General features: G+C 41.2%; 1 long non-coding RNA gene across 2 annotated transcripts in view; it reads right to left on the bottom strand.

The window, feature by feature from the left end:
• The window catches only part of LOC132709707 (uncharacterized), a 45,297-nt gene that overhangs the window by 18,294 nt on the left and 12,388 nt on the right, over positions 1-14,615 (bottom strand). Inside the window, exon 1 of one of the 2 annotated variants that reach the window (XR_009620705.2) lies at positions 3,697-3,783. The exons of the other annotated variant lie outside the window; for it this stretch is intronic. This is a non-coding gene — a long non-coding RNA (uncharacterized LOC132709707). Of the gene's footprint in view, positions 1-3,696; positions 3,784-14,615 lie in introns of those variants that run through there. 2 annotated transcript variants of the gene reach the window in all.

Genomic DNA, 14,615 nt, shown 5'->3' with positions numbered 1-14,615 from the left:
TCTATGGCACAAAAACAGACAGGCAGTGTGCATCGTGCACAGTTGAGCATATTTTACGTTTGGTCAACCTCCTCAAATTGAATTGAGTTGAATTGAATTCTTTATTTGGCCAAGTGGGATTAGACACACCAGGAATTTGTCTCTGGGTCAGAAGCTCTTAATGCAAAACAACAGAATAAAGATAATAATAATAATAATAATAATAATAATAATAATAATAATAATAACTACTACTACTACTTATTTATTATATTTATTTAATATATATATTTATTTAGTAATATATTTATTTAATAATAAACATAATAATTTATTTATTGACATTGCGGTACCAGGAGATGCCAGAGTCGAAGAAAAAGAACTGGAAAAAAATCATGAAATATCGCGACCTGGCCATTGAAACTACACGGCTATGGATGAAACATGTAACAGTGATACCCATTGTCATCGGGGCACTTGGTACCATGTCCAAGAATTTTATAAGATACATCAACAAATTGCAGCTTCCTGCAATAACACCAGTGGAATTGCAAAAAACTGCACTACTTGGAACATCGTACATCTTAAGAAGGTACTTGGTTGATACCTAGGATGCTGGCAGCAACCCGTATCAACCATTAGCACCAGTCAATGGTATTTGTGATACATTTTTAAATGTCCAGTTGACTGAGTTTCATGTTTAATGAATAAAGTAAATCATCACCATCATCACCACCATTGTACCTTTTAAGAAGATACTTGGTTGATACTTAGGATGCTGGCAGCAACCCGTATCAACCATTAGCGCCAGTCACTGGTATTTGTGACACATTTTTAAATGTTCAGTTGACTGAGTTTCATGGTTAATGAATAAAAAGTTGTTTGTTTATTTATTTATTTATTTTATTAAATTTTTATACCGCCCTTCTCAAGAAGGACTCAGGATGGTGTACAGCCAAAAATAAAACCCACAACTATATGAAAGTTAAAAGTTAAAACTCACCGCCCTGAGTCCTTCAGGAGTAGGGAGGTATAGAAATTCAATAAAATAAAATAAAATAAATAAATAAAATAAAAGACAATTTAAAAATATTAAATAATTCGGCCAAAAGAGCTAAAATAAAAACCACCCATTAAAATAGCATTTAGGCCAGCCCTGCTTGGTGAAACAATAGCGTTTTGAGGGCGCAACGAAAGGTGCGAAGGTCGGGGATCCTACGAATCTCCGGGGGCAGCTCATTCCAGAGGGCAGGTGCCCCCACAGAGAAAGCTCTCCCCCTGGGGGGTCGCCAGTTGACATTGTTTGACCGACAGCACCCTGAGGAGTCCCTCTCTGTGGAACGTACTGGTCGATGGGAGGGTATCGGTGGCAGAAGGCGGTCTTGTAAGTACCCGGGTCCTAAGCCATGGAACGCTTTAAAGATGGCAACCAACACCTTGAATCGCACTCAGAAGACCACCGGGAGCCAGTGCAGCTCGCATAGGAGCGGTGTTACATGGGAGCGTCAAGTCGCTCCCATAATCACCTGCGCGGCTGCATTCTGGACCAGTTGGAGCCTCCGGGTGCTCTTCAAGGGGAGCCCCATGTAGAGAGCATTACAGTAGTCCAGACAGGAGGTGACGAGGGCATGAGTGACTGTGCGCAAGGAGTCCCGGTCCAGAAAGGGATGCAACTGGTAGATCAGGCGAACCTGATAAAAAGCCCCCCTGGCCACAGCCGTCAAATGGTCTTCTAGGGCCAGCTGCGAGTCCAGGAGGACACTCAAGTTTTTGTTGTTGTTGTTGTTGTTGTTATCAACAACAACAATACCACCAATAAGAGGGGGGGAATAAGAAAGATAAATGGAAAGCTAACTAGAAATGCTACAGCCATGGTACATGAGTAAATACACACAGATATTAGGCAGCAATGTGAGAATTAGGTCTTTGACAGAGTGATAACCTGAGAGAAAAAAAAACCCCTGTCCCTACATCTAATTGTTTTGGCCTGCAAATTGACAGAACAACAGAGCTGGAAGGGACCTTGGAGGTCTTCTAGTTCCACCTTCTGCTTAAGCAGGAAACCTATTTCGGACAAATGGTTGTCCAATCTCTTTTTCAAAACCTCCTGTGTTGGAATTGTATGCTGTACTGTTTGCTCATCTTGAGAGATCCTAGAAAGAGGTGCATATGGGTGCTCAGAAGGAGATGCCTGCAGTCTAATCTCAGATCAATATGTGAATTAATTGTAGCCTTATGGATTTTTAATGGTTGGATCGCGAACCTAACACTTAACACTGAAATTAGTAGAATTTGGAAGTAGTTAATGTTGAGGAAATCTTGTCCAAAGAGGTATTAATTATTTATTTATTTATTTATTTATTTATTTAATTATTTATTTATTTATTTATTTATTTATTTATTTATTTATTTATTTATTTATTTATTTATTTATTTATTTATTAGTCCAATTTATATGCCGCCCTTCTCCATAGACTCAGGGCGGCTTACAATGCATTATAGCAATAGCCTGCATACTTTATTTTATTTGTTTGTATATACCTGCTTATAAGGGCTTTCGGCCCTCCCTAAGCGGTGTTGTTCTATACAAAGTTGGCTTATTTCCCCCACAACCCGGGTCCTCAATTTACCTACCTCGAAAGGATGGAAGGCCAAGTCAACCTTGAGCCTGGTGAGATTCGAACTTGCACTAATTGCAGGCAGCTGGCAGCTAAGTGCTAGCACTTGACAGCACTTTAGTCCGCTGCACCATCGAGGTATGAAGAATGTGTTCCTAAATGTGCTATGGTTTCTTCTGTAATATTAAAATATTAAGTATCATATTTTTCCACAATAAAGATAGTCCTCAAGTTAGGACCACAATTGAGCCCAAACTTTATGTTGCTAAGTGAAACATTTAAGTTTCCCCCTTTTACAACTTTTCTTGCCGCGGTTGTTAAGTGAATCATTGCATTTATTAAGATAGTTATTAAATGAACCTGAATTCCCCATTGACTTTGCTTGTCTGAAGATCACAAAAGCTTATCATATGATCCCAGGATACTGCAACCGTCATCAATATGAACCACCTGCCAAGCATCTGAATTTTGATGATGTGACCATGGGGCTGCAGCAACAGTCGGAGGTGTGAAGAACGGTCATAAGTCACTTTTTTCAGTGCCATTGTAACTTTAAACAGTCACTACATGAACTCTTGTAAGTCAAGGACTACCTATAAATCTAAATATATTCAAAGGTGTACACTATACTCCTTTTGTTTATTTACAATATTGATATCCATATATTTCACTAAATCCAAGTGTTGGGATTCAGCCGGTTCACACTGGTTCAGGTGAACCAGTTGTTAAATTACCTAACCCCCTCCCCCACCCACCCCCACACACACTATCAAAGTGGATCACTATCAAAGTAGATCCATTGCCACGCTGCAATGGTGAAACGAGCAACAGAGCAGCCAGCATGAGGGAAGGAAAAGGCCACTTTCCCTCTTTCTTCTCCCTGCTCCTCCTCCTTCCCTCGTGCCGGCCGCTCCGTTGCCCATTTCTCCATTGCAGCGCATCCCAGCATCCAGGATCCACTTTGATAGTGGGTGGGGGGGTTGGTTGGTAATAATTTGCCTGGCCAAACTAACCCCACAGTCTCCCCTACATTGGGTCCAGCTTCAATTGTGCTGCCAACTTAATTCCTCACCCTTCTCACTTTTGCCCACAGACTGACCTGCACGCAGCTCCATGGGGAAAGGGGAAACTGCTCCCTCCTCTTCCCCCCAATTCTTCACCTTCCCGCATGAGCTCTCGGGAGCATCAACTCCTTGTCTCTATGGTAACCCCCCCTCCTCGTTCCTCAGAAACCTCGCCTCTTAAAGGAGCTGCATCCAGAAGGCTGAAACAGCCACAAGACCAAAATGCAGACAAGCACCCTTGAAAACAGCATTTTGGCAAAGGATGGAAATTTAACAACCAGTTCGCCCAGGGTCAGGTTGGCTGTCATGCAGTGGTGGGTTTCAATTTTTTTTACTACTGGTTCTGTGGGTGTGGCTTGGAGGGCGTGGCATGGCTTGATGGGCATGGCTTGGTGGGCGTGGTAGGGGAAGATACTGTAAAATCTCCATTCCCTCCCCAATCCAGGGGAAGGTTACTGCAAAATCCCCATTTCCTCCTGATCAGCTGCGACTTGGGAGGCAGAGAATAGATGGGGGCGGGGCTAGTCAGAATTTTTACTACCGGTTCTCTGAACTACTCAAAATTTCCACTACTAGTTCTCTAGAACTGATTAGAACCTGCTGAAACTCACCTCTGCTGTCATGGGAGGCTCATTCCAGATGTGTGGCAGAGCTGGACGATGGGAATGGGCCACGCCTCCCACGACAGCCAACCTGACCCTGGGAGAACCACTTGTTAAATTATTTGAATCCCACAACTGACTAAATCTAATAATATCTGTATATCTTCTTTGCCAGCATTCTTTCCTCTGATTGAATATGGGCAACATGTGATTTTTGCAAGGTATTTTTTCATTAGGATGTGTGGGTGAAAGTTACCTGCTTCTGTCCATTATTATAAAAATCCCATGAGTTCTTTTACATTTTTTAAGCTTAGTTCATCTCTCTTTTTAATCATATATGATCTTCTAAATATAGTCATTTTTTCCCCCTGTGAACTAGGACTGAAATCATCTTATGTGCTGTAACCAAGACTTGTTATAAAGTGGTTGTCAGCTGGAATTTATTCTTCATTCTTTTAGGGAACTTTTTGAAATGATAAATGCTTGATCTTTGTTAGGATTCAAATCAGTTTTTGAAGAGGGAAATGTTTTCCCCATGTTAGCACATTTCTACTGTATTACTGTCATCTTTTAAATTAACAATTTCCTCCCTTTAAATTGAAATTCAAATATGTTTATATTTTGAATTATTTATTTTGCTCTGCAGTAAGAAAAGTTGTATTCTAGATTGCCGGCATACCAGTGGTGAGAAATGCTGTTTCATTTGTACAGAGATGATGAATAAATGAACACAAGGCTATTCTTTAAAGGCAATCCTCCATTATATCCCACTGCTAGTGAGATTGGAGGAGATGCTGAGACCAGCTTTATCCATTGCAGAACAGTTGTGCCAGAACAATTGACAAAAGATGCACCTTGATTTAGAAACCAGCATCATTCTTGCAATGGACTTACTTTGATGGTATCTAGGATTTCCCTGATAATAATTAAAAAATGCCCATGACAATAATATAGTTGCAGAGAAGGGGTTAAAATTTATAGCAACCAAACCATTCAGACTGAACTTTTTAATGATTTGGCTGGGGAAAAGGTTATGAAGCTAAACTGATGAGTTTTTGATGAAACACTTTTCTTTGGAAGCTCTTCAGGAACTGAAGATGGATGGATGGATGAGTTAGCTAACGGACAGACAGACAGACAGACAGACAGACAGACATAATAATAATAATAGAGTTGGAAGAGACCTTAGAGGTCTTCTAGTCCAACCCCCTGCTCAAGCAGGAAACCCTTAAATGTTTCAGGCAAATGGTTGCCCAATCTCTTCTTAAAAACCTGCAGTGTTTTGGAGCACCCACAACTTCTGAAGGTAAGCCATTCCACTGATTTATTGTTCTAACTGCCAGGAAATTACTCTTTCATTTTAGGTTGGTTCTCTCCTTAATTAGTTTCCATCGCTTCTTGTCCTACCTGCAGCTGCTTTGGAAAATAGAGTCGTCTTCTTTGTGGCAGCCCCTTAGATATTGGAACACTGCTATCATATCACCCCCAGTTGTTCTTTTCATTAAACTAGACGTATCCCATTCCTGCAACCATTCTTTGCATGTTTTAGCTTCCAGTCTCCTAATCGTCTTTTCTGCCCTCTTTCTAGAGTCTCAACATCTTTAGGGAGCAACTTAATGGACGTCTAGATATCAAAGTTATCAACAGCTAGAAATTCTTTTTTTAAAAAAAAAAATATTGTTATTGTTTACATATAAATATATTGAATACAGTGTAATTGTCCTGGCATTCCACTTGCCATGAAACAAAGGTAAAAACAAAATAACATATACACTATTTTAAACAGTGCTAGTGTTGTACAGTTATTTCTGACCATCATATTCTATCTAGAATGTCAACTTATCTATCAATCTAATACCTACATAGTCTTTGTCTTTATCTTTGTCTTTATTTGATTTATATACCGCCCTACTCCCGAAGGACTCAGGGCGGTGAGCAGCCAAACAATAAAATACATAAATACAAAATTTAAAAAACAGAATAAAACCGAATTAAACAAATTTGGCCCAGACAGATTTAAAACACCCCAATCATTTAAAAACAGATTAAAATTCTAATATATACATAGTATCTGGAATATCACCCCTCCTGAGGTGAGCCAAATCTTTTACGGGTCTTCAGAGAGCACTCAAAACATTTGCAAGCCTGGGGATTCCCCAGTAATAGGGAGCCTCTGTGTTTGCTGCATTATATCTTATATGTTCCCTCTTGTGTCCTGTTTAATCCATTTTTTATTGTTTTAAATTGATTATGTATAATGTTTTAAGTTTAGGCTTCAAGTATGCTGCCCAGACTTATGTAAGATGGGCAGCTATATAAACTTAACAAATAAAACATAACCCTAACCAGAGGTGGGTTTCAGCAGGTTCTGACCAATTCTGGAGAACCGGTAGCAGACATTTTGAGTAGTTCAGAGAACCGGTAGTAAAAATTCTGACTGGCCCCACCCCACCATCTATTCTCTGCCTCCCGAGTCCCAGCTGATCGGGAGGAAATGGGGATTTTGTAGTAACCTTCCCCTGGATTGGGGAGGGAATGGAGACTCTACAGTATCCTTTCCCTGCCACACCCACCAAGCCACGCCCATCAAGACATGCCATGCCCACCAAGCCACGCCCACAGAACCGGTAGTAAAAGTTTTTGAAACCCACCACTGACCCTAACCCTAACAAAATAAAATATGTGAGGACACGTCTATTGAGATTCTAGATCATGGTTATCCCAAAGTTGCTTTTTCAAGAGGCAACTGGACTTTCTTGTTTGTTTGGTTTTTTTGAAGATGTTTCGCTTCTCTTCCAAGAAGCTTCTTCAGCTCTGACTGGATGGCAGGGAATGGAAGGATTTATATTCCTTGCAGACAGCTGGTCATTTGCTTTCTTTTAGAGAGTCATTGAGGCCACTTGGAGGCAGGGCCAGATTTAGATGAAAAGAGGCCCTAGGCTATTCCACTTATGAGGCCCTTTCACCTATAGTGAAAGTGTAATTTTAATTTTGCTAACAATTTGAATGTAGGCCCCTCTTGATCTTGAGGCCCTAGGCTGAAGCCTAGTTAGCCTATAGGAAAATCCGGCCCTGCTTGGAGGTTTATCTGTGTCCTCAGGTCACCTGAGTAGTGCAAATGGATGTGGAGCTTTCTTGGAATTGCTGAAATGACTGTGTTTAAACTGGAAGATAGATGATGTCATATTCTCCCCCTGTTGAGAGAGGGCTGTTCAATTTTTGACATAGATGGCCTCTTTGACCCCTGAAAGAGGGGACATGTGAGAGGCCATTCTCTATTGTGACCAATGGTGAAATGCATCCGGTTCTATCCGGCTCGGGCAAACCTGTAGCGCCAGCAACGGGAGTCTCTGCCGACCTGCCCGGATGTGATCACATCCCATTTTTGATGCTCTGTGCATGTGCAGAAGGTCCTGTGCATGAGCAGAAGTGTCGCACATGAGTGAAGTGTGCGTGCTCCCATTTGTGAACCAGTTGCGAAGGTAAGTGGATTTCACCGCTGATTGTGACCCCTGGCTTTGAAATGTTCTTCCCCTGAGGGACATACTAGTGCTACATTATATGTCCTTTGGCACCCAGGAAAGATTTTATTTTATTTTTTTATTCTGTGCCTTTTGTCTCTAAGTTCCTTTGTCTGTTTTGCTTATTCGTTCCTGTCAGTTTTAAAGCAAAATATTCATTCTTTAACTTAGCTTTATCGTTATCTTACTTTTATGCATTGTTTTCATGCATCTGGAGTATCTGATGATAGTGATCAGGCTGTAAGTATTTCAAAGACATAAGTAAATAAATACAATACTTATGTCTTGCACGCAACCTGTTCTGTAGGTTTTCTTTAAGGTGGAAGCATTGGACTATACAGTCACTGGCTGCTATGCATCCTGAACAATGTGTAAATCTTCAGCCTATAGAAACATTGGATCAGAGTACAGTACATAAACAATACTGATTGAATATCTACTCTGGAGCCGTGATGGATTGCTCAGCCAGCTTTCCCTTGATTTCAACAAGGGAGAAGGTGAAAAAAAAAAGCCTATTTACAATATAATTTCTTCGCTTTTTTCTTTGAAATGTTGAAATGCCTCTGATGTTGTACGGATCAGATTTGCAGTATATGAGAATCCAAGCTACATTCCCATTCTGAAATACCAAACTGAGCTTTTGAGAGATTAAATGACCTAGGTTAACCTCAGCTGGGGGGAATTATTTCTGAATTTGGCTAAAGTAGGTAAACTAAAAAGAGAACAGAGGAATTTCTTTGCCTCTTTCCCCCCCTTCCTTCTCTTGCTGTTGCTTTATTTTTATTGGATGTGGAGTGCCTAATTAGTATGGTTTTAATTCAGAAATGCAAATGAAAGTTCTAGAAAAGCAAAGAAATGGAGAAATAAAAGAGCAAACAAAATAAAATGTAATAATTGCCGTTTCCATTGGGAAAAGTTGTAGCTGCAGCATAAACTAAAGAAAAAGAATTCCAACTGGATGCAGTTGTGGGTGATTTTACAGATCTGTTTGCCCTGCAAAGCACTTTCCCAGCTATTATCAGATTGAACTGGACTTCACCTCATTCGGAAAGTGTTAAGAGAAGAGCTCTTTTCCATATGATTCTAAGATTCATTAGTTGTCTTCTTATATTGTCTCTATTGAGTCATTTAGGGTGAAAGATGAACTTCGGCTACCAAAAAATCCAGCCCATGACATGATAAACTGTTCTCCTCCTTAACAACTATCTACATGTATTTTTGCAAATACTCTGCTCTCATGTGACAAAATCGGTGCACTTTTTTTTGTACACTCTGTTCCCCAAAATTACCTTTTCTACGCACATTTGAAATAGCGATATCGGGAGGCATTTACATTTGCAAGAATAACCAGGTTTTGGTTGGTGGGTTAGTCTGGAGGCATGAAATTGGGTAAACTCAATGTTAGAATGTGACTTGAATGAATCTAAACCTTCCACGAATCTCAACCATTTGCCAGAGCAGTGGAGCGATCAACTTATAAAAATTATAACCTGAAAAGAACTTGGTACTTGGAGCTGGCTAAGGAGAAATGAACCCGTGTGGCCAGTTATGAGTGATGTGATTGGCATGATTAAGAATCATTTTTTCAGTACACGTGCATTTCATTGAAAAGGGGAAAGAACCACTTTAAAGAATATTTCAGCATCTTTACTGGTAGTCCTCAAAAATGTTGATAAACTTTAGTTGAAAAGCGAAGGGAGGGCTTAATATGTTTCCACCAATGGTGGGTTGCTCCCAGTTTGATCCAGTTCTTGCAAACAAGTAGTAATGGCAGCAGGAGGCTCCGCCCACCTGCCCCGACGTCATCACTGATGATCTGCGCATGCGCACTCCCGTTGCGAACCAGTAGTAAAGGTAAGTGGAACCCACCCCTAGTTTCCACCTATCTCTGTGTGATTATTGACTAACTCGTGCCAGGTGAAAAGAACCTCTCTGCTTTGCGCTGGACTAACAGATCATAGGGGGCTGCTCATAAGGTGAGTCATCCTTAAGCCTGGATTAGGCTTTTCCCCCACTGCAGATGTGGAACATATTTGTCTGTTGTTCAGAAACAGTTGCATAGCTGTTGCATTTGTACGTCTGTGAATGTTCACGTTGTGTCTAGGGGCAGCTGAAATGGTGCTGGTGTTTTAGGAAATGGAATCAACCAATCAGCATGTGAGATTCGCACCTCTGCACAATGTGCAGGAGGGATTTGGGAGGTATGCACATCAGCCCATCGGCAGTCATCTGCAATTTACACTTACCTATCAACCTTTTCGCAGTGTACCATGTTTCCCCGAAAATAAGACCAAGTCTTACATTAATTTTCGCTCCAAAAGACGCATTAGGGTTTATTTTTGGGTGGTATTATTTTTGGGGAAATACATTACTAAATATGTCCGTCTGGCTGACATTCTTAACTGGGGCTTATTTTTGGGGTAGGGCTTATATTATGACCATCCTGAAAAATCATGCTAGGGCTTATTTTCTGGTCAGGTCTTATTTTTTTTTAAAAAAAATTGATTTATAGGCCACCCTTCTCCGAAGACTCAGGGCAGCTTACAATGCGTTAAGCAATAGCCTTCATACTTTTGTATATTTATACAAAGTCAGCTTATTGCCCCCACAATCTGGGTCCTCATTTCACCTACCTTTGAAAGGATGGAAGGCTGAGTCAACCTTGAGCCTGGTGAGATTTGAACTTGCAGTAATTGCAGGCAGCTGATGTTAATAACAGTGCTTTAGTCTGCTGCGCATTTTGGGGAAAACACGGTACGTACATGGCAATGCCTCCCCTCCATGCAGTTGCAGGCAACTCTAAATCAAGCTTTAGTTGCCTCTTGGTAACAATATTTATTTACTTACTTGTTTGTTTATCAGCCTTTTATGTTGCCCATCTCACCAGATGCTCTAACCAAGAGCATTCTGGTTGAGAATATAGCAGCCCGGGCACAAACGAGTGCACCGCAATATGCCCATGTTACACCATTGTTGTGTGAGTTGCACCGGCTCCCAGTAGACCTTCTGAGTGTAACTGAAGAGACTGGTGGTCCTCTCTAAACTCCTACATGACATGGGGCCAGGTTACTTGCAAGACTGCCTGTCTCCAATGATTTTTGCCTGCCTTTTGATTTGCCAGTGTAGGTATGCTTTGAGGGCCCTCAGTGAAGCAGTGAGGCCTGGTGGGGTCCCAGAAGAATGCCTTTCTGTCATGGTAGCTGACTTACACTACAGGAGGGATGTCAAACTGACAGCCCACGGGCCAGATCCGTCACACACAGGCCATGCCCACCGCAGCTCTGTGAATGGGAAAATGTTGCAAAACATCATGTGACAACAATGTGAATCTGGTTTCTCCCATTCATTGACTTTGCTTGTTGAAAGCTGGTTGGGGAGGTCGCAAATGGCGATTGAATGAGAGCAGGACCCTGCCACCATGGTAAACACATGCCAGTTGCCAAATGGGGATTGTGGGGATGCTGTGATGGTCATAACTGCAAGAACCAGTCATAAGTCATCTTTTTCAATGCTGTGGTAATTTTGATCGATCACTAGTTGAATGGTTGTAAGTTAAATGGTTGTAAGTCTACTCCTTCCTCCTCCTCCTATTTTCCCCATGACAACAATCCTGTGAAGTGGGTTGCATAGAGTCAGAGTGACTGGCCCAAAGTCATCCAGCTGGCTTTCATGGCTAAGGCGGGATTAGAACTCACTGACTCGTGGTTTCTAGGCCAGCGCTTTAACCACTACATCAAACTAGCTCTTTCTATCAGGGCTGCCATGCATTTCATTGTTTTAAAGGGTTGCTTTATTGTACTGTTTTTATTTAGTTTTCCCATCACCACAGTTTCCTCTAATAGTTTAATAAATTTGATTAATAATAAATGAATAAATAAATGATTAAAATCCTTCAAGAATTCGGGCAGAAATTTCTAGAGTACTTGCTCCCAATCATTTAAACTGGAACTAAAAGATGATTAAACCTAGATTTTTTGGCATACAAAGCATATATCGCTGTTATATTCCCTGAGGACATGCTTAGAGAAAAGCTAACGTGTTTGATTTTGTATCTTTTTTATGCTGAAGTTATCTTTTTTCTACTTGTAGACTCTTGGTTATACATTCCTAGTATAACTCAGTTGTTTTAAATGTGGGCATCAGTAGAAAAATACAAACACATAAGACGTCAATGGCCTATTTCGTCAACCTTTGTATTGTTCAGAGGCTAATAAAATGCATCCTGAAATTCACACAATGGCCGCTGTTGTGGAGATCATTCTCATCTCATTCGCTTTTGCTTTCAAGTGGCATTAAAGTATACTACCTTGAACTGTTGGAGTAGCACTGTAAATAAGCAAGGAAGTGTTGGCAGCCTTGTCTTCCATGCCTTTGTCTTGTCTGCTTTTAAAGCCGTCTAAATTGGTCACCCTCATTACCACCATATTGAAGGGCACTGGGTTGCACAGTTAAACTAGCAAATGAATTATATCAAATGAATGGGGGTGATGTAGTATGGGTGGTGCAATTAACCATCGGAACAGCTTGCCTTCAGAAGTTGTGGGTGCTTCATCACTGGAGGTTTTTAAAAACTGGACAGTCGCTTTTCTGAAATAGTGTAGGGCCGTGATGGCAAACCTATGGCACGCGTGCCACAGGTGGCACACGGAGCCATATCTGTGGGCATGTGAGTGTCACCCTAGCTCAGCTCCAGCGTGCATGCGTATGCCAGCCAGCTGATTTTCGGGCCTTTCGGGCCCACCAAAAATCGGGAAACGGGCCATTTCTGGCCTCCGGGGGGTTGGGGAAGGCTGTTTTGTAGAAAGCCTCTGGAGCCTGGGGAGGGCAAAAAACAGGCCTACTGGGTACACCGTGCCAATGCGGGCCAAAAGCAGTGGGAGCGCGGGGGCGGTCACGCATGCATGCATGGGGGTGGGGCACATTGAATTATGGGTGTGGGCACGCGCACGCTCCACCCCCCCCCGCACTCCCCCCCACTTTTGGCACATGATAGCAAAAAGGTTAGCCATCACTGGTGTAGGGTCTCCTGCTTGAGCAGGGCGCTGGACTAGAAGACCTCCAAGGTCCCTTCCAGCTCTATTCTGACTCTGATTCTAGTCCTCAACATAATCTCAACTGGGCTAAGAATTTCCATTGCTAATGCAAGGTGTTTCTTAAGTGAATCCTGTCCAATTTTGCCACCTTTTTTTGGGCATGGTTGTTCAGCGAATGATTGCAGCTGTTAAGTGAATCCCATGGTCATTAAGCAAATCCTGCTTTTTTAATTGACTTTGCTTGTCGGACTTCAGCTGGAGAAATTGCCAACGGCAATCACATTACCCCAGGATGCTACAATTATTGTAAATGCATGCTGATTGCCAAGAGCCTAAATTTTGATCATGTGACCATGGAGATGCAGCATCAGTCCTTAGCAGAGAACTGGTCCTAAGTGACTGTTTTCAGTACTTTTGTAACTTTGAACACTCACTAAATGTTGGTCAGGGACCTACCTATAATATCCTTCATCCAGCCCCTATCACTAAGCTGGATCAAGTTGACTGTACCTACTTTTGAGTAAAAAAAAAAAAATGCAGTTGCTAAACTTGTCTTTAAAATGCCTTGCAGTCTGTCATTTGTGTGGTCTTTTGCAGTAGTATGCAAATGTGTTTGCATGTCAAGCTCAAATATATGGGAAAAGCCTTTAAATCACTGATAACCAGAAATGAGCCATAAATCTAATCCCAGGTGAAGCATTTGTTTACAGCCTTACTTTTTTCAGAAGTCAAAGAGTTATTGTAATCTGAAACCAATCTTTGAACTTGATTCATGAGCTCAGGGGTCCCCCACCGCCGGTCTGCGGACCAATACAGAGCCGAAGCATTCCAGAAACCTGGCCATGCAAACAAGCGAAGCCTCATCCGCCAGATGCAGGCAGCATGCGAAACCATGCTCCCTCCGGTCCACGGAAAAAAGGCTCTCCACTGTATTGGTCCCTGGTGCCCAAAAGGTTGGGGGCTTCTGCATTAGCTGACAAGGTAGATTTCGAAATCTGAGCTAGAAAAAGGGGGAACAAATTTAAAAGAATCTCACAAAGATATAACAATGATATCCCTTGGTCTCAGTCCAGAGGAGATGCTAAGCAGCACACAATTCCTTGAGGGTAAAAAAAATACCTATAAAATGCCATTGTCACAATCAACAATTAAAACAACTGTTCTATATTTCCAATTTGTAAGCTAGTGATGCCATAGTACATAAGTACGATTCATGCATGGCTGTGGCTTGTTATACTAGTTTCATACTTGTTCAGTTTTGATTTTCTTGGGGGGATGAGGGTGTTATAACTGTGCTCCATCCAGAGTCATAAATTATGTTTTGACTGGCCTTATATATCAATCAGTCATTTGCTCTGGGATAGTTACGATCACGATCCATCTAATACTTTTGTGTTGTGAAATCCTTCACAGCAGGGAACAAATGGATAAAGAATCCCTTTCGGCTAACAAAATCATAAAGTTCATTTTGTTCTATGAGACACACACATACAAAAAAAAAAAAAATCCAAAAAAAATTTGTGACACCCAAGTCACAAATGGAACCAACTGTTTCACAGAATTAATTTTCCCATTGTGTAAATGGTCGGATTACAATCTCTTCTTACAGAGAACTAAGTAGGCAGTAAAGAGGATTTATAATTTGTTCTTTTTCCTCTAAAGGATTTTACTTATATAATAAGAAATACATTCAAAGAAAAAAAATAGTACCATAAATATGAGAAAGAAGAAAAGAAAAGGGAGACAGCAAAAAAAGAAAAAGAAAATTAAATACAGTAACAGAAAACCTGACAAAAAA

This window comes from Pantherophis guttatus, chromosome 2 (genome assembly GCF_059756535.1).
Source record: "Pantherophis guttatus breed Tessera chromosome 2, ASM5975653v1, whole genome shotgun sequence".
Lineage (NCBI taxonomy): Eukaryota > Metazoa > Chordata > Lepidosauria > Squamata > Colubridae > Pantherophis > Pantherophis guttatus.
The sequence above is the reverse complement of the archived record's forward strand: the minus strand, read 5'-3'. Positions and strand labels throughout refer to the sequence as shown.